Source organism: Perca fluviatilis, chromosome 17 (assembly GCF_010015445.1).
Source record: "Perca fluviatilis chromosome 17, GENO_Pfluv_1.0, whole genome shotgun sequence".
Classification (NCBI taxonomy): domain Eukaryota; kingdom Metazoa; phylum Chordata; class Actinopteri; order Perciformes; family Percidae; genus Perca; species Perca fluviatilis.
In genome coordinates, this window is record NC_053128.1 from 14001712 (window position 1) to 14024695 (window position 22984).

The 22984-nt window shown below is 40.6% G+C and overlaps 1 protein-coding gene across 3 annotated transcripts in view; it reads right to left on the reverse strand.

Moving 5' to 3' along the window:
* Positions 1-18740, reverse strand: part of plppr1 (phospholipid phosphatase related 1) — a 61150-nt gene extending 42410 nt beyond the window's left edge. Inside the window, exon 1 of one of the 3 annotated variants that reach the window (XM_039780696.1) lies at positions 18549-18740. The gene's annotated coding sequence lies outside the window, so the exon portion shown is untranslated. The remainder of the gene's footprint in view (positions 1-18548) is intronic. The other 2 variants (XM_039780694.1, XM_039780695.1) reach the window with 2 other exon arrangements.
* Positions 18741-22984: the final 4244 nt, after the last annotated feature.

Genomic DNA, 22984 nt, shown 5'->3' on the forward strand with positions numbered 1-22984 from the left:
TATTTGCTTTTCTGGCTCATGACAAGGATAAAACGTCTTGTTGCAATTGTTTTCAATTGCTGTGGGCTGACAATGTAACTGCGAGGTGTTTTGCAGTGGGTTTGGATTAGGTGGGATTTAAAAGTGGTTTCGAGAAGCCAGATATGCCAGTATCTGCTGTAGCAGTTGCTGCTTTATTGGTATTAATCAACAAAGCTATGACCCCCACAGATATTTTACGGTCATAAATGTGTTGTAAGGTTTTAATCATGCTTAATTCCCCCTTAAAGAGAAACATGTCTGATTCAAGCTCCCTCTCTTCCTACTGTGCAATTCTGACTGATGAAAGGCAGCGAGTGTGGAGAAGAGGAGGTTTGTTTTTGAGCCAAGAAGCAGTGGAGCGTTTCAAATTCTACATTTAAACCATTTGTTTTTTACCAAATGGCGTTTTCTTTTTTACTAGATTATGAATTGTCCTTGAACACCGGCTGGCTGCTCATTTTAACCACTGGAGAGACGATAAAGTAAGCTTCAGTTGAATTTCAATACACCATATTTCTGCTAAAATGTTGACAAGATTGCCACCTTTGTTGCATTTAGCATGGAGCTGTTTACCCTTTTTTCAGTCTTTGCTAAACTAAGTTAACCTGCTGCTGGCTGTAGCCTTATATTTATCGTAAATATATGAGAGTTGTTAGCCTGGGAAAACCCTGAAAAACTTCTGGCAAATTTGAGATTTGCTCTGCAAGTCAGTCTGGCCAAGAGCCCATTCAAGCCCATTTCCAATTTTCCAAATTGAGGCACTAATCACAACCATTGAGGCAGGCTTAACACAATGACAATAGCGCAGCGACGGCGAGCAGCTTTTTGTTTACATTCAACATGACGGTCACCTGAAGCTCAGCAACCCGTTGATGCCGCTGTCACTGCTACGTCACCCGGATCGTTGGTCTGATTGGTTGATGAAGGACTATCCAATTGCGCCCAGAGGCATTTGAGCAGTGTCAGTTGGTGACGCCTTTTTGGAAATGGCTGTTGAAAATTTGGCTACATAAAGCCTCACATGAAGTACCACAGACAGAGGGAAACACTAGTGAAACTCTCATCCTGATTTGAAACCAAGCACTTCTCACAATCTCACTGAGTCATTCTACGCAGGCAGACAGTGATGCTGGCAGGTCTAATCAGTCCCTAAGTGCCTGTCCCATCGCATCTAACAATAAATCCAGGCTAATCATCCTGACATTAGATGAAAAAATTATGACCCTCAGTCTATTGGCTCTCACATCTCTTCACACAGTGAAAACAAAAGTCTGCATGGTGTGTGTAAATGACACACAAATCAGCACTTGCCCTCCTGCCATGTGGTTCTTAAACATGAACACCTGTGCATGTGTGACTTCAGGTGATAGATCTGTAAAATGAACACTTAATCTTATTAACCTGCAAAAGATCAGTGCAAAAATCTAATTTCTGTCATCTGCAGAGCTCACTCTCCTGTTCACAGCCACTTCAGCAGGGTGGTGTGGATAGGTGTCAGGCGAGGTTGAACTAAGGTTTTCCAGCTGATGGATGGTCTCACACTTCACTAGAACTGCGAACACCCACATTAAAAGTCTTACATGCCATGTAAATGTAATTGCTTTCAGTAAATCCATGGAAAAAAAAATCTGCTAGACATCTGCGCGATCCGTCTCAGTGCACATTTACAGTGTAATCGGCCTACAGTGACTCAGTGACTTTTATAGATTATGGCAGGTGGGGAGGCATCAACTACAGAGAGGAAAATAGTCATGTCTGTAATGTTGTTAAAAAGCCCCGAAAATTAAATGACCATAATAATCACATTTACACCATTATACTTATGTGGCGGTTTTTGAAATTTCCTCTACTACCACCAACAGGAGTTAAATTATTCATAATTTCTGCAGCTTGCTCCACTGAACCATGTCTTTAATCAAGCCAGTCAATCGGAAACAGTTCATGTTAGCTAACTGATTTTTTTTCTTTTTTTTATCTCAGTGGGAAATTTGATTTGTTTGAGATTTTCCCTAATGTACAGTATTGTTCCCTCACCTAATAATCATAACTGCAGTGAAAAACAAGTGGTGGGGCTCACTGGTTAAGTCACAATGCGATACAATATGATATGATGCAACAATGATAACGTGCAGCACAGCCTATGATGCACAATGTATCACAAGGCAAATACCTGGGATCATTTGAAAATGAAAATATCAAGGAATCTATTAAAAAGTACAAATCAGTTATATACATATTTAAAAAGTTGGATTACTTTCACAGCTAGTCTAACGTCTATAACGACGTTCCGGGGATTCCAAGGATTGCTCCGGTGCCGCAAATTCCGCCCGGATGTCACTCTACCTTCCGCTTTCTTTGGGTTGTAAGTTTGCTGGATGGACTAGCCAGACCCTCCTCCGCAGCGCTGTGAAGGAAGGTCTGGCAATGCGTGACTAGTTCACAGCTGACCTGTTCCGTACGGTTCAAACAAACTCTTCTGCGTTTGCCCATTGGGTTCAGATTGTTAAGGCTGGAGTGAAAGCTGTCGACACCACCTTAAAGATGGGGCCGGATTTGTTTCCAGTCTGACTCTGGTGTCGGTGTGTTTGTGGTGTGAAAGCGAAGCAGAGCAACCACGGGATTTTGTTGTAACAGAAGCGATATTTCAGCATGACGGAAAACCTAAACTACTATTTAATCCATCAGCTGATCATAAGAACTGTCAAGGAAGCAATATGTATTAACAAATGCCATTTTTTATTCAACAGTGGACAACCAAGAAATGACAAGAAACAAGGGGAGAGAGAGAGAAAAAAAAAAAAAAAAAAAAAAAAAAAAAAAAAAAAAAAAAATATAGAGAGAGAGGTGCCAGTCATATACAGTATTTCCACTAGGTCGGCCACCAGATAGATTCCCCCTTATCAATAACAAAGTGTTACAGAGGTAAAACAGAAGTGTGCTGTGCTTGTGCTTTGCATGAGACAAGCAGCCACACAGTTCCTCCTCAGCTTGTTAACCTGCAGTATATGTAACAGTATATGTTCAGGCCAACACTAGTCCTAGTGCAGTTATTTCTCTGTGTGTTTCGTGTTGTTAACTTGTCTCCCCTGTTCATCTCATCCCCCTGATCGTCTGCCAGAAACCACCTATAGCTTCCAAGCTATCTCTGCTCACCACGCACTTCACCGATTCCCATGCTCACGTTAGCCTGGTCTCCATCATCTCCACTTCCCACTGCTGCCACCGGACCCCATTCCCTGCCTACAGCTTCAGTCCAGTTCCTCCTCTGCAAAATAAAACTCTTCTCTTTATCACCACCACTGTCGATTAAAGAAATTCTTAGTTGACTAAAGCTCATATGATTTGTCAACTAATCGATATATAGTTGACTTAACTGACAGATCTGTAAAACTGAGTTTTGCGACAAAGAATCAAGCAAAGGCACCACTTCACATCTTGTGCTTACCAGAGATGTTCTCATACGTTTCTTGGAAATAAGTAATTCAGCACAAAACAACCCATAAAGAATGACTAATCGACTAAAGAATTCTTAGTCGTCTAAGACCAAAATGACCGATTAGTTGACTAATCGACTAGGAGGCAGCCCTATACTGTGTTTGGGTCACACCTGTGTCCGTAACAGCAGGTTGAAGTGATGTAAAACTAATTGAAATATGAATTAGGTGATTTTGGAAAAATGCGAGCTTTTCAACCAATATTGCGATTTAAAATGCGATACATTTTTAATGTCTTACAATACATCATTGTATGACCAACACAATATTATAGATAGATTAAACATAAACTGTTCTTTCCTGTAGGCCAGGCCTGTATGTTACGATGAAATTAAGTGATGCATGAATTACTATGAATTACATTATTATTTATTTAAACAACTTCAATCATAGTGACTGATTTATTGAATGTCCAGCCTTGTAAACATGTAATAATTACCATGAATGGAATTTTAAACTCCGGTTGATTTCTGAGGACTATGGTTAACTGCTCCTCAGATCTCTGCAGGGTAAATCCAGACAGCTAGCTAGACTATCTGTCCAATCTGAGTTTTCTGTTGCACGACTGAAACAACTTTTGAACATACATCCACCAAATAAGTTCCTTCTTGAGGCTTTTTTGTAGAGGCACCGTTGCTTCGTCCGGTGCTTAGCACATCCCAAGACGATTGTGATTGGTTTAAAGAGATGCCAATAAACCAGAGCACTTTTTTTTACCGTCCTGGAATGCTGTTTGGACTCTCCAGACCCTCCTCTACAGCGCTCCTCGTTCATGTGGAGTTACGCTTCTTGTATCGAAGTCTGTTCCCCTGTCAAGATCTGTTTACTCTCGCGTGTCACGTGACCAGAGTTTAATGGCAGCCTTTGCTGTTAGAAAATGTCAGTTTAACATATCACGATTTGATTGCAAATGCAATTAATCATTCAGCCCTAATATGAATGTACTACCAAAGAGGTCTATTGTAGTGCAATGACAACATACAGTTATGTATGAATGCAAGAAGACATGCTCAATCTCAAGTTGTATGTCTTTTTTTGTAGACTAGAAATAGTCGCTGCCTATAAAGGAGAACTTGTGGTTTGCTTAAAACAATTGGCAGGTATTGTCTTTTTGATGCTCAAAGTGGCTACAAAACTTAAATCTTTTGAGACATGTGCTCTATTTTTGAAAAAAACAGTGCAGTCTATGCTTTTATTTTTGCCTTCGTTCTGTAGGCAATGCTGCAGATGGAATAGACAAGAACAAACTGGCAATTTGACAGTTGGACTGCGAGCTTGATGATTTTAACTGGGGGCTCTGTGACAGATGATTTGAATCAGAACAATTAAGCGGGCCGCACTCAATGTCAAAGAGTTTACTCTACATTCAGCAGCCTTGCAGATCTAAAGAGAGTCACAGTGCTGAACAATTGGACCTAAGTCTAGGTAAATTCCTAACATGTTTTCTCTTTTTCTCTCGCCTCGGGACATCAAAAGATGTTCCAAAGATCATAACCAAGGAGCATTTTTTTTCCAAGTTCAAGAGCCAGTTAATTACAGTCGGAGGAAAGGTGATCAGATCCTCTTCCCAGAGGCAAACTCATCAAACGAGCAGCCTACAGGCCTTGTCAGGATTCATCAGTCTCTCCTCTCCACTCAGCCAGCATGTGATGACTTTGTCTAGAACCGACTGCTCTCCCTTTATAGACGACAAGAGCTGACTATGAAATATTGAGCCCACAAATATCATCTGATTGACCATCTCCTGGTCTCTGGCTGAGTTGCTCTGGCTGACTGGGACGACCGCCTGAATATGACTCAACTCTCGCAATGACAGAGTTGGTGATAGAGCGGGGGAAATATTACCTTCAGTTATCACTGCCAGCATGCTGGGCCTTTGCCCGTCTCTCCTTCTGTACGTGAGCGAAGGAGGTTATTCAACTCCTACAATGCCAGAATGGTAAATCTGCACTGGCTACTTCAAAACTTACTAGTTGTAAGAATATTTGGGGGTTTTGGCCTGTTGGTTGGACATAACAAGCAACAGTGTCACCCAGGTGGGCTCTAGGAAATGTCTTTCATTTTTTATATTTTCTAGATTAATTGATTAAAAAGTTAATCAAAACAGTGATCTATAAATTGGATTGCAGACAACCTAATAGATACAGCTTTTGCAAAAAATACGGCTATTTGCTTTCGTGCTGGGAGTTAGATGACAAGATCGATACCAGTCTTGTATCTTTAGGATAAATGTGATGCTACAGCCAGCAGCCTGTTAGCTTAGCACAAATAGTGGAAACAGGGGGAAACAGCTAGCCTGTCTCACTCCGAAAGAAAACCCAAAGCTTTTTAATTAACACATTATATCTCCTATGTTTGAAGTCTTGTTGTCACCTTGAAGTTACGAGGCAACCAGCTGTTCTGCATCTTTGTTGTTTTTTACAATAAACATGTTAATTAGTGATTTTTAGAGATGCTGGTAGGTGGATTCTGTATTCTGAACATTAGTAAACTGGAAGGGCACTCAGAGAGTGCAGACCTCCGCCAAGGCCTGCCCTTTCTCACAATCTTAATTCTGTGTGAAGTTTCCAAGTCGGGAACTCATTTTTTTCGATTATTTTCACACCATGTGAATGAGGCACAAACGCCCAATCTTGCAATGTTAACAAAAGTGAAAAAGAATTTGTGTAACCGCCCTGCGCTCCAAAATGTAATGGGTTCTCATTGGCCCATGCAACACCCTTCCACCAAGATTCATAAAAATCGGGCCAGTAGTTTTTTTTTTTTTCAACTATTTCAACAAGCCAAAATCAAAAAAAATTAAGGTGGTATCAATCTTCTCATCTAAATCTCTGAGAGAAAGCAAATAAGCATATTTCCCAAAATGTCAGATTATTCCTTGAACATTCACACAAAATGATTCATCTGTTTTTTGTTTTTTTTATAAATTATAATGCCATAAATGACTGCATGGCCAACCATAGTCTTCTGCTAAAATCACAGAACATTTTGACTAGGCTTTACAGAACTGTGATGTACGTATGTATAAAACCACATTAATATAACAGTAATATTACTTTGCTGCTTTCCATAGCTTGATGTAAGGACGTTTATCATAATAAATTATGGTTTTGTTATTGAATTGCTATGCACAGTTTTTTGCATGAAAACTAAGGAACATGTTTTGCTGGGAAACACGCCAACTCAGCATGCCAGACTGTGTCCAAACCTACCCTACACTGTTGGGGTGTTTTATTTGACTACAGACAACGTTTCTGGATGCTGAACATGCTCCTGCTGTCACCAAAAAGTTATTTTCCCATTTATTATACAACCCTCATAGAGCATAAATCACCTTCTCCCTGAAATCATAACTGAGGAAAAGGTTTATGGAACAACAAGGTGTAAACATCTCATTTACAATTCTTCATCTGCTCACTGCACAGCTGTACACACACACACACACTCTCTCTCTCTCTCTCTCTCTCTCTCTCTCTCTTTCTCTCTCTCTCTCACAAACACAGAGCTGTCCCATGGCTGCCACTCTTGCCAACCGAGCATCTTTGTTGCTATAAATAGTCAGTTTGCATACTTCCCTTGTGGCTTTCTTAAAGTGGGAAATCAATTTTTCTGTAGAAAACAATAATAATGGGTTTTCTCACGAAGCATTTGTTAACAAATCACTACAACTTCTGACAATGCACATACAGTTTCCACATTCGCAATACTTTCTTAAACAATATCATTCCAAACGTCATCAGGCTGTGATGAAGTCACTCTATCATCTATAGAGGTGTGTGTTAACATAAAATAAAATTTTTGTCTTTCCTCTCCTATCTCCCCTCGCAGCCTAACATCAGACAGGACAGTGACTCACAGTGGATAGAGCGTAAGGAGAGTAAGAAACAGAAAAGACAGGAGAAAGACAAACAGAGGAGGTAAAAAAGATAAAGTGATGCGTAAATCATGTTAAAGAAGGTGGTTCATTTGGGGGAGAAGAACTTTTGCAACCTGTTCTGGGACCTGCTGCTGTCCTTTTCAGCATGAATTAGAGGCAAAGTCTTACTGTAGTATTGTCTCTCTTCTAACTGGCAGCCAGCGTTCTTGGCGCTTCACATATCACACCTACCACATGCACATATGGAAAGTTATTTTTAGGGTTCATATACAGTATATCACATTTTCAAACTGAAGATACTCATACTGTAGCTTATATTTAATTTTCAAACACAAATAAGAATCAGTTACCGGTGCAATCTCCCCCTTGCAATATGTTACAAATGCATGATCCGACCTACTGTTGACAAAGAAACTTTAATTCACTTTCACAGTTGAGATACTGAGCTTTAACCTTATTGAAGACTTCAGCATTAGCGTTCAGATCTCACAAACTCGCTGTATTGACACACAGATGCAGGGTTTTTCCTGCATATAGAAAGTTTTGTGCGCCCCCCATAGAGGTTTTAGCCAGCGCCAAAGGAAAATCATGGGCGCCAAAACGTCTGATTTTCAGCAGTTCCAAGCGCTTTATTGGCATTGCCCCGACTCCCTGAACAAGCTGTAGAGACGGCTTCGTCCCGCTCCGTCTCTCTGCTGAGCCCCGTTCACGTAACAGCAGCAGTTAAAAAGTACTTCACACCATGATGGTTAAATTTGCAATTAATCCGCGGTTCACATGTGTGCTGAACCGGGTGGTCCGTTACACTACTGTAACTACTGTACAACAATTTATTGATCAATAGAATGTATTTCGAAACAGAAAACATACACTACACATTAGGGCTGGGCGATATGGAGAAAATCAGATATCACGATACTCTTGACCAAATACCTCGATATCGATATTGCTGCGATATTCTAGGGTTGACAATTGGTGCTTTAACAAAATATCTTCACACTTAGGTTTTAGATAAATATGCATCAGTAATGTGGACATAATGTCTAAGTGGGTAAAGGCAAATAACAGAACAGCTACAACAGTCTGGTAAGCTCAGAAAAGTACATCCCTTTACTGTAATGCAGCCTTATAAAACCAGGAAAAGACAACACTTACGTTATATCACGATATTACGATATCCTAAATCTAAGATGATATCTAGTCTCATATCACGATATCGATATAATATCGATATATTGCCCAGCCCTACTACACATACACTTCCAAATGTTTTGTATTCATAACACTATTGTATTATTGTTACAAATTAGCCACAACAGTAATAGCAGTTACCTTGTGTAAGTCACTCCTACATTTTTCAACTTAGGAGCAAAATGTGTTCCTTGGGAAAAAGTTACAGAATCTTGTGTTTTTCTTGACATAAATAAAGACCCATTTCACCATAGATTTGTGCCTAAAAATGTATCAGAATGCAGGAAATTAAGTCTTTGACTGTCAAAATGTTCTGGGGGAGGACACCCAGACCCCCGCTTCATATGTGTCCCCCCGAAAGGCCCATTCTGAGCAAGGAAAACCCCCGAGATGGTGCAACCGCAAAGCACCCATTCATTCCCACAGCCCTCCAATTGGACACGCATTCCGACAAATTGCCAGTGTTTGGGTGTGGGAAGCCAGTGAGGGATCATGTCCTTGTAGCAGTAGGATTTAATCTTAAATTGATGCAGCAGAACCAGAGATATCGCCTTTTTCTTTCTTGTCATAACACACCCATATATCCGACTTAAGTGTTAGCGACCGAGTTGCATTATGGGTAATATAGGCGCCAGATTTATACAAGGAAGAATGTGTAAGAAAAAAAAAGACGATATTTCTGGTTATGCCGCATCGATAATCGTTTCATTGTCAAGCGTGAGTCCGGCAATGTTATAGGAGTGCAATGCTGAATCAGTGGTAGGCCTATGTATTTTTTAAAGTTCTCCAGGAACCCTGTTTTTTTTAAAACGTACATGTTCGAAAACCTCTATGGGTCTGTAATGCATGTTAAGTGGTTGTTTCTTACAATAAGCTTGAAAACAAACGTTAACCACGATGAAGATTACTATCACTTGATGCTGTGGCAATCACTTTTTTGTCTTTCTGACAAAAAGCTTAGCTGGAAAATCTGCCTTGCAACAATATACGGTGGAGGACACGAGAATGTCAAGCACAGAGACAAGTACGATGAGATCAGAAACAGAACAAACTTCACAGTAGAGGATCAGGAATTTCTCAAACTAAGAAGAAAAGAACCATTCCTTGAGAGATAAACTTCACAGTGCATGAGAAAGAGAAGCAAGACATGAAGAAGCAGCAGAGAAGAGCTGAGGAGATTTTCTTTTTTTTTTTGATTAAAGGAATAATGAATAGGATTTGGCTCAATGGTGTTTTAAGCCCCCAACGTCTCCTTCCAGGCAACGCTGCGACCGTTGACTTCAAGGCACTTAACCCTAACCCTAACCCTTACCCTAACTATAACCATTGCCTAATCGTAGTGCAGGCAGCGCTGCCTGGAAGGAGACGTTGGGGGCTTAAAACACACATAAACTAGGATTTGTTGGTTGCGGGGTGTAAACGTTCAAACTCCTCCCCGGCTCAACAAGGGTTACAGTGCTCGCCAGCGGGGAAAGCCAGCCCCAGAGTCACTCTCGTTTTGGAACGAGATTTGTCTGCTTGGCGTTTGGCCTAGCTATATTTTCATTTTGTCTGTCATTTTTGTAGCTTCACATACATTTGGGTAGTGCCTACCAACACACAAACTGTGGGTCACTTTGTTTGTGGGCTGCTTCAACAAGCCATTCAGATTTTGCTCCCTTTCCTATGTCGCATGCAGACTCAAAATATAACGTCCTCTATCTGAGTATCTCCATATTATGCGCCCTCATTTTTTCATAAGCCAATCAGAGCAGACTGTGCTTTTCGGGAGGAGGGCTTAAACAGGCAGGCGCTTTAATGGAGCGTTTCAGTCAGAGGTTGAGTACAGGTAAATTCAGACAGACAGTATGAGAAAATGAATGTGTTTTCTGAACATTACACATAAAGCATGTAAACATGTTCTAGTAGAAACCTAAAATACAAGTATAAACCCCTATTTAAAACAGACTTCCAGTTGTCCAGAACCTGGACAGACCAATTACAACCATTAATCTCACATGGGGCGGGTTTAAGACGATGACTGACAGAGGAGCTGTCATGATTGAACATAGTTACTGGACGTAACTGGCATTCTCCATCCAGCGAAAAGCACCGGGCTCACACAACTTAGATCGAACTGTCAAACTAGGCGCTGCTGTTACTTGTTATTGTATATTCCTCTCCTAAAATGTTTTCAGAAACACATTTCAATGTACTGTTTAGCTGTAATTTGAGAATGTTTGCACCGCCCCAACTTGCTTGTGTCGCTCAGAGCTTGTTTCGTTGCTCTGATATCCAATTGCGTGCAGAGAGATTTTGGTCTGCACGTCTTGGAAATCGAAAAATGAACTGAGAGGTGCTAGGCTACGGTGACATTAAATTAAGCTTTTCTGTTCCCTTTTGGTTTCAGCTTCCTCCTTTTCAATACAATCTACTTTATTGACTTCTTATTGATTCTTCATAGGGATGCGCTTTATAATATTCAATTTCTTCTAAATTAAATTCTATACATTCATATTTCAAATCAAGAGTGCTGGTTAACCTAATGCAGTGAATTAATGCTTGAGGAATGGTGGTTGCTACTTTGCATCCCAACAAATGCCAATAAACAACTGCAAGTGCTTCAGGTACATTTACATATGTATGAATGTAAATTCTTAAGTTGGGAAAATGCATTTCCACAAGTCCTTCAAGGCTTTGTGTGTGTGTGTGTGTGTGTGTGTGTGTGTGTGTGTGTGTGTGTGTGTGTGTGTGTGTGTGTGTGTGTGTGTGTGTGTGTTTTCACTCTGTGTGTTGAATGCTGAATGATGCTGTGCAAGTTTTGTGTCATGCTGCCTTGTAACATCTCCAGATTTCGGACTATATTTAGATCAAACAAGCTCTTGATCTCTGAGTGTTCAGCTATTTTTCAGCCCAATAACAACCACCAGAACCATCACAGCACCGTCCTAATAAAGAAGTCTTTCCCCTCTGAGATTTCTCAGTATTTCTACAATATCATGCTAGTGCCGCTTCTCATCCGCATCATTCGCAAGTACGTCTATGTTTGTACTTTAGTTGGTGTAATGTGTCGTGTAAAGATATGTAAAGCCTCTTAGCCTTTTTCTTAACCTTTTATCACTTTATGCTTCTAAAATACGCACAAATCTTCTTGTTAGTGCGGCTTTTTCCAGAACAGACGGCCATTGAACACCTAGCTAAAGCATACCGCTGTGTAAACGATTGCCGACACCTTCACAAACCACTGAGTCATCACATTAACAAAGTTCTGAAATCGACACTTGACGCTGAAAAGATGAATAGTATTCAAGATTCAAGATTAACTTTATTGTCCCACGTCTGCAGCCATAGTAAAAACAAATAAACACAGACAGCATGTCCAAACAACAGATACTGTACAATACCATACAACAGACCGCGCTATGGTCCTGATGGTGTACAAAAAAACAACAACATGATGTCATGCAATGCATTAGTTAAACATTACTCAAAATAAAAAAATTTAAATAAAAAAGAGAGTACAAGTACAACAATTACAAATCTCCATCGTCATGCAGGCCTGTTTTGCCTTTTACTTGTAGCTATTTAGGAGCTTAATAGACACTGGGATAAATGAGTTTTTGAAATGTAGTAATCTCATAAAGCCATCAAGTCACTGATTGTGCTTTTGGTTTGTGGTGCTGTCTGGTTAGAGCGTGTCTGCAGCAGTGGCTTGGGCTGGATAGCAAACCTCAATATTTCTTTTGGTACATACTGTGCAACGTAGGAAAGCTTTTTTGCACACATCTTTTGTCGGGCAGGTGCGAGGATATGATCAAAAGTAGCAGATCAAATTTTTAGAGAAAATCCCGCACACTGACCATTAGGCAAGCAATAATTTATTTAGAAGAAAAATACAACGTTTCGGCCCAGACCTTCATCAGGTAAATAAAAAGGTTTTGGTACATACTGAAATGTGTCTGTACAGTAGCACAGAGTACCAAAACTTGTCAAGTAAGTTGCCATTGAAAGCACATTTCATAGTCTCTTTAGCATATCCTTTAATCCGATATTTGCTCATTTACTCAGCCTATTTAACTGAGGCAAAGAGATTGTTCAGCTGCAACATTTGACAAGGAAAGTTTGACTCAGCTTGCCTCAGCATCTTGTAGCAAAAGAGCATAAAACCTACTCAAGTACTGTAAGTAATTATAAATGTAAAGTCCTTTACTCGAATATTTGTACTTTACGCTAACTTGTACTTTTACTTCACTACATTTCAGATGGAAATATTGCACTTTTTACTACATGTATCTCATTACAACACAATGCATTGCTAAAGATTAGACCACTGACTCCCAACCTTTATGGCTTGTGACCACTTTCAAGAAAGCTGTGTCATTGGGGCATCTTGTTACTTTTCAGATGTTTATGTTTTACCAAAGAGACATTTCCCTCATTATTAATTATTAATAGTTCACACAAAAAAAATTAAGAGAAAAGTCCAAAAAATATATATCCATTTCATTCCTACCCCATTAATCATCTCACAACCCCTCAGATGTGTCTTGTGAGCCTTTGGAGAAGCCTGATACCTCGATACCTACTAGGCTGCAGAACAGTGCTTTTACTTTGGATACTTTCAAGTACAATTTGCTTATCATCACCTTCCTAAAAATAATGGCCTAAGTGATTGTTTTTTTCAAAAAACACAAAATAACTGAAAAATATATTTATTCATAATTTCACTCAAAAAAGTTATGACAATAGATGACTATTGACATATTAATAATGTCTGTCAATTATGCAACATAAGAGGAATAAATGCCTTTGTGACTAAGGCAATTTTTAACCTTCAACAATCAGTGTTTACATGCACAGAAACCTCATCACTTACCAATTGGGGACGAGCCCCTGAATCATGGAAATAACTGATTGGTAGATTTCTGTTCTTCTTGAAGCGGCTGCCATTTTGAAAAGCTTGTAAAATTGCCTAAGTCACATTGTCTTTTGACTTAGGCAAAATAAAACGGCCTAAGTCACACTCTTAACATACTGTAGGCCATTATACTAAAGGTGTAGAATCACATGACCTGTTCAACTGAGGATGTAGGCAATTTTACCAGAGGTTGCCAGCACCATGAGGAGATGATTTAGGCACGAAAATCATTTTTGTCAAAAAATGACTTAGGCCATTATTTTAGGAAGGTGACGTTATAATACTTCTACTTTTCCTGAAGTAAGGTTTTGAATGAAAGTGTAAATAAAGGATGTGTGCACTGCAGTCTGTTTATTGGCCTCAAACAACCAGCTGTGTAAGTGTATCAACTGTGAGAACTCAGACTCTGACTTATCTCAGATTCTTTCTTGTTATTTTACTCAAGCCTCTCTCCTCCTTCCTCTCATCTCTCTACATAGACATCTCGATTCATAAAGCAATTGGGGATAGCGGAAATGTTTTTCTCAAGTTCGAACTATTTCAACTCACACGGATGCATCTTTGCTTCTTATCTTGTCTTTTCATTGACTTTGCATACAATATACTGTATATTATTAAGCCTGCACATAAATAGAATGTGTCACATCTTACATTTGCTTTGAGAACACTACTGTAGAAGACAAATGACTTCCCTCTCTCTTCTTCTGTTGCTTATCAGTGTGATCACCACCTTGGTGTCCAGAATAGCTCAGCGGGTCCAGCAAAGCTACAGGTTTTTGTGTTCAATAAAAAAAATTATTAATTCAAGATGCTGCAACATATGTTAATGAGGTCAAATATTTATTAAAAAACTAACTTATCAACACATCATTAGGGCTGCACGATGTGAGGAAGATATCTAACTGCGATTATTTTGAATGATGCTGTGATTGCGATATGATTTACAATATTGGAGGGAATGATCATTTTTGTATCATTATTCTCATTTTCATTGAAAATATAAAGATTCAAAAAATAAAAATGATTGAATAGTGATTATTTTGCGAGGATCTGTAGCAAACAAAGATGTTTTCTTCAGTATGTCGGATTTGTAGGCCGGGACATCTCTGCAGCACCACAATACTGTATTTTAGAATGGTTTGACACATGTTTTGCCTTCAACAAATATTGCGATACAATTGCGATCAATTGTGCAGCCCTACACATCATACTGTATTTCTCTTCACCTAACTGTGGTGGTTTACATTTTTAAATGAAACTTCAGCGATTTTTTTTTTTAGCGTATTCCCAAATAAGTAATTTAGCAATCTCAAATTCCTCCCTGATCTTATCAGTTACCATGTATAAAGAATCACACCCGGGGCTCTCAGTCAGCAGGGACATTTGGCTGCAATGTCAAGTATTTCTCCATTAGTTCCCATTCCCATTCAAACTAATTATATACACGAGTCTGGGCTGAGAAGCTTAAGCTGCATTCTGGCATGCTACAAATACTGGGTGTATTTGTGTACTGGCACCAACAACATACCACTTTTCCATCAAATTAATCAAGCATCCTTGTAAATATAGATGTTTAGCCACATTAGTTGGCACTTTACTTTGCGGCTTCTGGCAAACCAAACAAAAAAATATTCATCATCAAGTTTCCAGGGTTCCCATTCTTCCTGCTCCTCTCTGACACCATATCACCTGTATGTATCAGCCTCCTTATAGATAAAGGGAGGGCCACTCAGTCTCCAGAGGCAGGCCTTATCTCACCTCAGGGCTAAGCATTCCCAGGAGACAACATAGTGGCAGATATATTGTCCAATCAGGACACCCCCACTGCTCTAATAACACTGCCCCCACATCTTGTGGTAATCAAATGCCTGCTATGGAGCGTGGAAAGGGTTTATGTGTGTGTGGCAGCCTGTATTTTTTTGGGTGTGCATGTGATCAATAGCCAGTCTCTGGTGTGGGAGTGGAGGAGGAGTTGGATATCAGACATGAGTTCAGAGGTCAGCGCTTCCTGCAGCCTCACTAATATCTAATAACTAATATAAGGCATCGGCTGGCATCCCCCTGCAGTCAACACATTACGGAAAATCACCTCGTCACCATTATGATTTTTCTCTACTGTATGCTGCACTGTAGCAGCTTTGTGCGGTCCAAACGGCAGCGAGAAATAACTGAAACATTTTATTGTAAATAGCCAGAAGTGATATGCGTTTTGTGCATCCCTGAGCACTCTCACTGCTGTTCACGAGGCATGTTCCATTTCACTCCACGCAATGTGAAGAGGTTATCATACACTAGAGCTGAATTTCATTTTGACAAATCGCATGGGAAGCTTCACTCTGTTGCAGGCAACCCTCTCGTCATCCTTCACTTGGATATTCCCGATGATAACACAAGCATGTTTTGCAGCTTGTCTCAAAGTAATGGCCCATTTTTTAAAAACAAAACTACAACATAAAATATTCATTGATGTTTTTCCAGCACCAAAATAAAGAAATAAATCAAAACTAGCCCAAATGTTAGGGACAAAAATGGGACAAACAACAGTTAGTTTAAACAGGTAAATGGAGCCAGTTTACACCAAAGAAGGTGATGGTGACTGCCGTAGCCCTAGAAAGTGTTTCACCACAATTACTACTACAATAACTTAATATCCAAAATGTATGAATTGCACTGTAATAATCCAACATACTACTCATGAGTTTGCACTGACTAATACAAAATGTATTTAATCAACGCAAAACTAAAACTAAATAATCAAATGACTAAAATGTCACCAAAACTGACAAATTTTTGTCTTAACACAGGTGTTCAAATTGTGACATAATAATCGCAATAATGATAAATCGGATGAAAAATATATGATGACACATTAGTTATATAAGTGTTGATGTTATAAACTAACACCGCACATCCGGACACGTGACGATGATGTCAAAGGAGAACATCATTACCAGGCATGCTGATGTCATTGTGACCTCAGCCTGTTTTGCAGTCTTATTGGTCAGAAGTGATATAACCTCACACACACACACACACACACACACGCACACACACCCTACAGCAAAACAAGCCTTCTGTATGACTAGTATATAATGGGACCTATGCACTCCTGTGTGCATACACTTGTATGCAAGATGTATTTGCAAACCTAAAACCTACAGACACACACACACATTAATGCACACTTGTGCCGTTATGTAGAACAGCATGGTGGGTTTATGCCAAGAGGTTTCTTGTGTTCGGCGGGCCCTGCTGACAGCCAAGGGAAGGCTCACCTGATGCCCAGCCACCTGCCATCTGTCTGCTGCTGAATAATACCATTTGCCTGCTGTACTGCAGGGACGAGCATGAATACACCTGTCAAATTTAAACACACACAGCAAAACGCACACAACTCACATGTGCCTATGCCTGCAAATAGTTGGTAGAAGTATGTGCCTCTCTGGGTGGGTGATACTAGCTCACTTGCTCAGTGCTCAGCCAAGGTACACAAAAAGGATTCAATTCAGATGGCAACAAGCAGACAGGCACTTAGGAAGCAGCAAAAGCAATATATCCCGCACCACTGTGAATGTAAGCAGATAGGGAATACTAATAATAATATGAATGCATTTCATTTATATAGAGCTTTTTACAATAGTCAAAGATGCTTCACAGAATAAAAAAAAAGGAATCCACACTAAAAATAGACACACGTTAATCAAACATTAAACGCATCTCTAAAAAGGTTAAAGAGTTTTGACCTGTGATTTCAACATGGGCAGATTGTTTGAGTCGCGGATGTGTTAGGGGAGAGAGTTCCAGAGGAAGGGAGCAGTTATGGAGAAGGCTCTGTCACCCAAGGATACCATCCAATAATAAAAGAGCAAGTGATTAATAATAAGCAGCATATATATATATATATATATATATATATATATATATATATATATATATATATATATATATATATATATTCTTTTTTTTTTTTTAGATATGGGCAATATTGGACTTCTGCTACATGAGGGTCCAGTAACCATGTGGTCACTGGTCTGCTGAGCATTTCAGCTCATCTGCATTGGCTCTCAACTCTTCATTTGCAAATAATTAGATTAATTTTGTTGTTATTCATCCCTGGTTTTTAAACGGTATTGTTTGATCACATGCACAGCCTTATATACCACTTACAGTGAAATATATTGCTCATGCAATTCGACCTTATGTCCAGAATGCAGCTGTATGATGAGGTTATAGAGGACCAACACAGACATGTATAGCGAAGAAGCCCTTCCTTTACATCAGTAAAGTATGATTTTTATGCATATCCTGTTGGCATTTGCTTTAAGAGCACTACTAGAAGATGAGGTTCAGTTCTCGTATTTAGGCTTAGGCCAAGCCTGCACATCCACAGTGCCGTTTTCTGAATATGATGATAGGAGAAGCAATCAGGATAGGATGACACGCTGCACTGAATTAATTACCCTGTACCGTTCAACAAGGCATCTTATAACCAGCATGCGATTTCAGTCTTTTCAGTGGTCTGAAAAGCATCAAATGCGCGGTGCATGTCTAAAGGGGGGCTTTTTGGGGAGGAATAGCCACCCTGTGATGTTGGGGGGCGGGGAGATGGGCCGAATTTTTCAGGCTGGACTGAAGACACATTTGCTCGGCAACGAAGGCGAAAACATCTGCACAAATGTTTGTTTTTACTGCCATAAAAAAAAAGGATGCACAGCACTCGGACGCATACTAACGTGTAAAAGGCATATTTGTAAGGGGGGTAAATAAGCCCTAGAGCGCGGTCACTGTTGCTGGTAGAGACAGGTGTCTGTCTAAATACCGATATCGGTTCTTTCACAACCATTAAAAACACTATAACTGCACACGTTTCCCCACGGAACCCGGTCCGTTCACAAACCCCATTTCATTCCGAGCTCTGATTCGCTTTATCTGATGAGACCCCCGCGTTGGGACTTGGTTATAAGGTCCGAACTTGCCTCAGCAACAGACAATAGCTGCACACAGTCCCGTTTCCTCTTATTTCTCTCCCCCCCCACAGCATATGCAGGCATCGCGCGCACACACTTACCGCGATGGGATGAAGCAATATTCCAGAGAAAAGGCGAATCCATTAAAGATGAGAACGAGGAGAAAAGGGCGAAAGGAAGCCGTGAGCACTCCCACTACTACTAGTACTACTACTCCATCTGCTCAGCAAAGCCGCCGCTCTCGGTTTGTGATGGGGATCACGCAGCGCCTGAGCGCTTGAGAGGATGGATGCTGTGCCCTGTCGGACTGGGAGGGGGCGGGGACAAGATGCCTACTCGGCTCCGGCGGAGCGTATTTTATTCTGTGTAGGGACCTTGTGTTACAAGTCGGCTGTCTAGCCCGCATATGCCCTACAGACCCGCAGGTCCTATAGGAACACTCCTTTCGTTATCCCAGGGAGGCTGCTTTGAAGCCTTTCAATCCTGCTTCATATTCATGGAGCTTCACACGTTGGCAGTTAGACAGGCTGGATGGTTAGCTGTTGAGCTAGTTGCTGAAGTTGATATGAGATTCAAATTTTTTTTTTTACAGAATGCTGGTAGGGATTTGGTAGCTACTACCCTATTCAAATGTGAAATTGTATTGGCCAAAAATGTTATTCATCAAGTTTTCCCATCATCATTTTTCTCAGTTAGACAAATATGGAAGAAACTACAACTACAATGTAGGCTACACACGTCAAGTCCAAAGATACAATAGCAAAAATTGCCATGAAGCACAATAATGAAAGAAACTCTAGGATTACTTAAAATAAGAAGCATTTTCTTACAAAACACCTGCGGTGAAGTGAATGAATGACACATAGCAAAAAAAAGCAATATTCTGATAGTAATAAAGATTTGACATGACTTCTTTTTGTTGTTGATATTTAAATATATTTGTCCAACTAACAGTTGCAGTGACACCCGAGAGTGATGTTGTAATAGTTGTTTCGAAACTAATGTGGAAGAAACTTAAAATGCAGTTCCTCTGACAGCCACTAGATGTTGGATCCAAGATAGTAGCCTATTAGTATCAGACCATATTGAAATAAGTCAACAAGAAAGGAAAGCACAAAAGTATTCTTCTACAAAAGAAATGTCAGTGATTAAAAGCTAGTATCAACTTTGTTTATGTGTTAAAGGGATATTTTGGACATTTTAAAGTGGGGCTGTATTGGATACTTATCTATAGTCAGTGTATTACCTTGTATAGATGCTCTTGCTGCACAAGTCAATTTCGTTGTATGGTTCTGCTGCATAATGACAATTAAAGTCTATTCTATTCTATTCTATTCAAAGCTGCCAGACTCCTTTGACAAAAATGTGGTTTTACATCGCAGTACACAGGAGGAGTTACTGGTCTACCGCTGCCTAGAGCAGTTAGTTAGGGTTTATTATGTAACGTTGGTGCTTTAAAGGGTTAGTTATGATTCACCAAAGTGACAGACTGCACTAAATGTTAACCATTTTACCACACACTCAAGAATTGAAGGCTTATTCCCAGTGAAGCTAGCCAACTGCCATCTCTGTCGCCCCCTTTACACTATTGAGTTGTTGCTCTACCTTATTGCACAACATATCTCATCTTAAAGTCTAAATCTGCCGTCCCACCTCTGTGACCCGGCTAGTCGTAGCATTAGCACTGTGAATGCACTGCTGCCAAAACTGGGACACGCACATTGAAGTGAAACCAGGGTGCCCATCTCTGCTACAAGAAATTACTGAAGAAACACTGGTGTGTTCAGTGATCTAGATTCAGGGAGCACGCTACATTACACTCTGCGCTCAGGCTCCCCCTCTTCCAATCCTCCTTTTTTTTTTAGCCCAGTTTCTCTCACTCCTCCCCTTCGTCTCTTATCTGTGGCCTTCGGTCATATTAATCAAACTGAGCAGAAAAACTGTTACTGTAAAATCAAGTAATGTGCAGTCAGCACAAGTTATATTTCACAGTAGTACTGATGTATGGGGCGCTGTACTGGATCTTAAAGGGCGGCAGTGGTAGCCTAGAGGAAGAAAATCGGGCACGACTGGAGGGTTGCGGGGTAGAAAGTCCCAGTTTCTCTTAGAGACTTCGCAGGGGGCAACAAACCTGTATCTAAATCACTGACAAGGTACGCTTGAGCGATTGGCTCTAATGGTTCAGGGCATCTGTCTAGCTGCTAAGAGAAGAAGACGGTGGATGCAGGGCTGGACTGGCCATCTGGCATACCGGGCATTTTCCCGGTGGGCCGACGCACTTTTGTGCCGAATCACCGATATAAATAGGCCTTTTTTATGTTTTGGCCGGGCCGGCCCATAAAGAACTATCAAAGAAGAACTATCAAAGAATCCCACTATGGCCACGCCTCCTGGCCCTGAGACACGAGCTGTAATAGTTATGCTTATGCTGCAAGTTTAGCATTCACGTTAAAATGGATAAGTGACCACCAAAGTGCAAGGGAGGTGCAGAGAAATTACAGGAGAAAAAGATTAAGAATCTACAGGCGGATTCCTCAAAAAATTCTGACATGTTTGGGTCTGTAGTAGCTGCTTCAACATCAGCATTACCTGAAGCCGAGGAGGAGGAGAGGTGGCTGGCTATACAGAGAAGCAGAAACAGCATCATGACAGTGAAGAAGCCGAGGAGGAGGATATGGGAGCGAGTGAGGAAAAGATGGAAGAGAGTGTAGATGACGATATGGTAAGGAGTAGGCAAATAAACAGGGACTCTCAGGAAGGGAGGGAGGCTCTGTGTGTGTGTGTGTGTGTGTGTGTGTGTGTGTGTGTGTGTGTGTGTGTGTGTGTGTGTGTGTGTGTGTGTGTGTGTGTGTGTGTGTGTGTGCGTGTCTGCCTGCGTCGAGCATGCGCGTGTGTGTCACGTCATAACGACAAGAAGCAGTTTGGCTGTAACATTAAAGTTAGTGTCTGTCAGGTAACCTAACTGCTTAAGCTTACATTGAAAATGCTAGCGGTTAGCCTGTTGGGTAGCTGTAAAGTCTGTGTGATCTATAAAATCTGTGTTGATACAAGCATCAGTGTTCCTTGAATGGTTTAATTAGCTTCTCTTGCAGGGCTCCAGACTAACTTTTTGCCTTGGTTGCACTGGTACACCCAAATTTTTCCTTGCGTCGCCGTTGAATTGTGTATCACGCTGAATGGTGATATACAATATATAGCTCTGTATTTTTTTTACAAAGTGGACTAAATGTTCAGTTTTAAGTCAAAGCCACTTTTCACAAGCTCTTTATTAATATTATTTACAAGCTTTATTAAAACAGATTGTGATTAAAATAAAATGCAAAGACAGGGTTGCCTTTACCAGTTTTAAAATATACAGCTGCAACACATGTAAAAGAAAATTATCTGAAATAAATAGCCGAGGATATATTAAAATATATATATATATATCTCTGAGAAAGCTCCTTCACTTGTTTTCAACAACAATAACAGACTGATTAACCCTTGTGTTGACTTTGGGTCAAATTGACCCGTTTTCAATTTTTGTTTTATATCAGAAAATATGGGACGTAGAAATAAGCGCTGAAAATGTGTAGAAGAAAAATGGAACAATTTAAAAATGTTGGAAAAAGCAAAAACAAACTGTGTGTCAAGGTTGACGGGAAGACAACACAAGGGTTAAAAGAGAAAGACGACGCCTGGATAGCTCAGTTGGTATATATAGAGGTTCGACTCCAACCTGCGGCCCTTTCCTGCATGTCATTCCCCCCCCCCCCTCTCCCCTTTCATGTCTTCAGCTTTCCTATCAAAATAAAGGCCGAAATCTTAAAAAAAGAAAAGAAAAAGAAAACAGACAGAAAGACATAGGGAGACAGAGGGACAGAGGGAGAGACAGAGGGAGAGAGGGGGAGAGGGGTAGTACGATGGACTGAAGCGTATACTACTCAGAGTGACGGCTGACTCATTATGAACGGGTCCAGCACGGGTCGAATGTGCTTTGGCGGGTCAGCGGCGTTACAAACGTCTTGTGTAGGCTATGAAATGTCTGTGTCGTCACTGCGCTGCATTTTTAGGAACTATGATAATGTGGCCATGGGTCACATCTCTCGCCCCGGTCCAGCAGGCTCCGTCTTACATGCTATTACTAAAAGAACTGAAGTTAGTTGCATTTAAAGGTCCCATGACATGGTGCTCTTTGTATGCTTTTATATAGACCTTAGTGGTCCCCTTATACTGTATCTGAAGTCTCTTTCCCGAAATTCAGCCTTGGTGCAGAATTACGGCCACTAGAGCCAGTCCCACAATGAGCTTTCCTTAGGATGTGCCATTTCTGTGTCTGTAGCTATTGAGGAGGAGAGAGGGAGGGGCAAGGTGGAGGGTGGGGGTGTAGCCTTGACCAACTGCCACTTTGCTCGTTTGAAAGCCATGATGTCTCTCTCTCTCATGGGTGGGCCAAATTCTCTGGGCGGGCAAAGCAGAGAAAGGGGAGGTAACCTTGCTAATAATGACCTCATAAGGAGAAGATTCCAGATCGGCCCGTCTGAGCTTTCATTTTCTC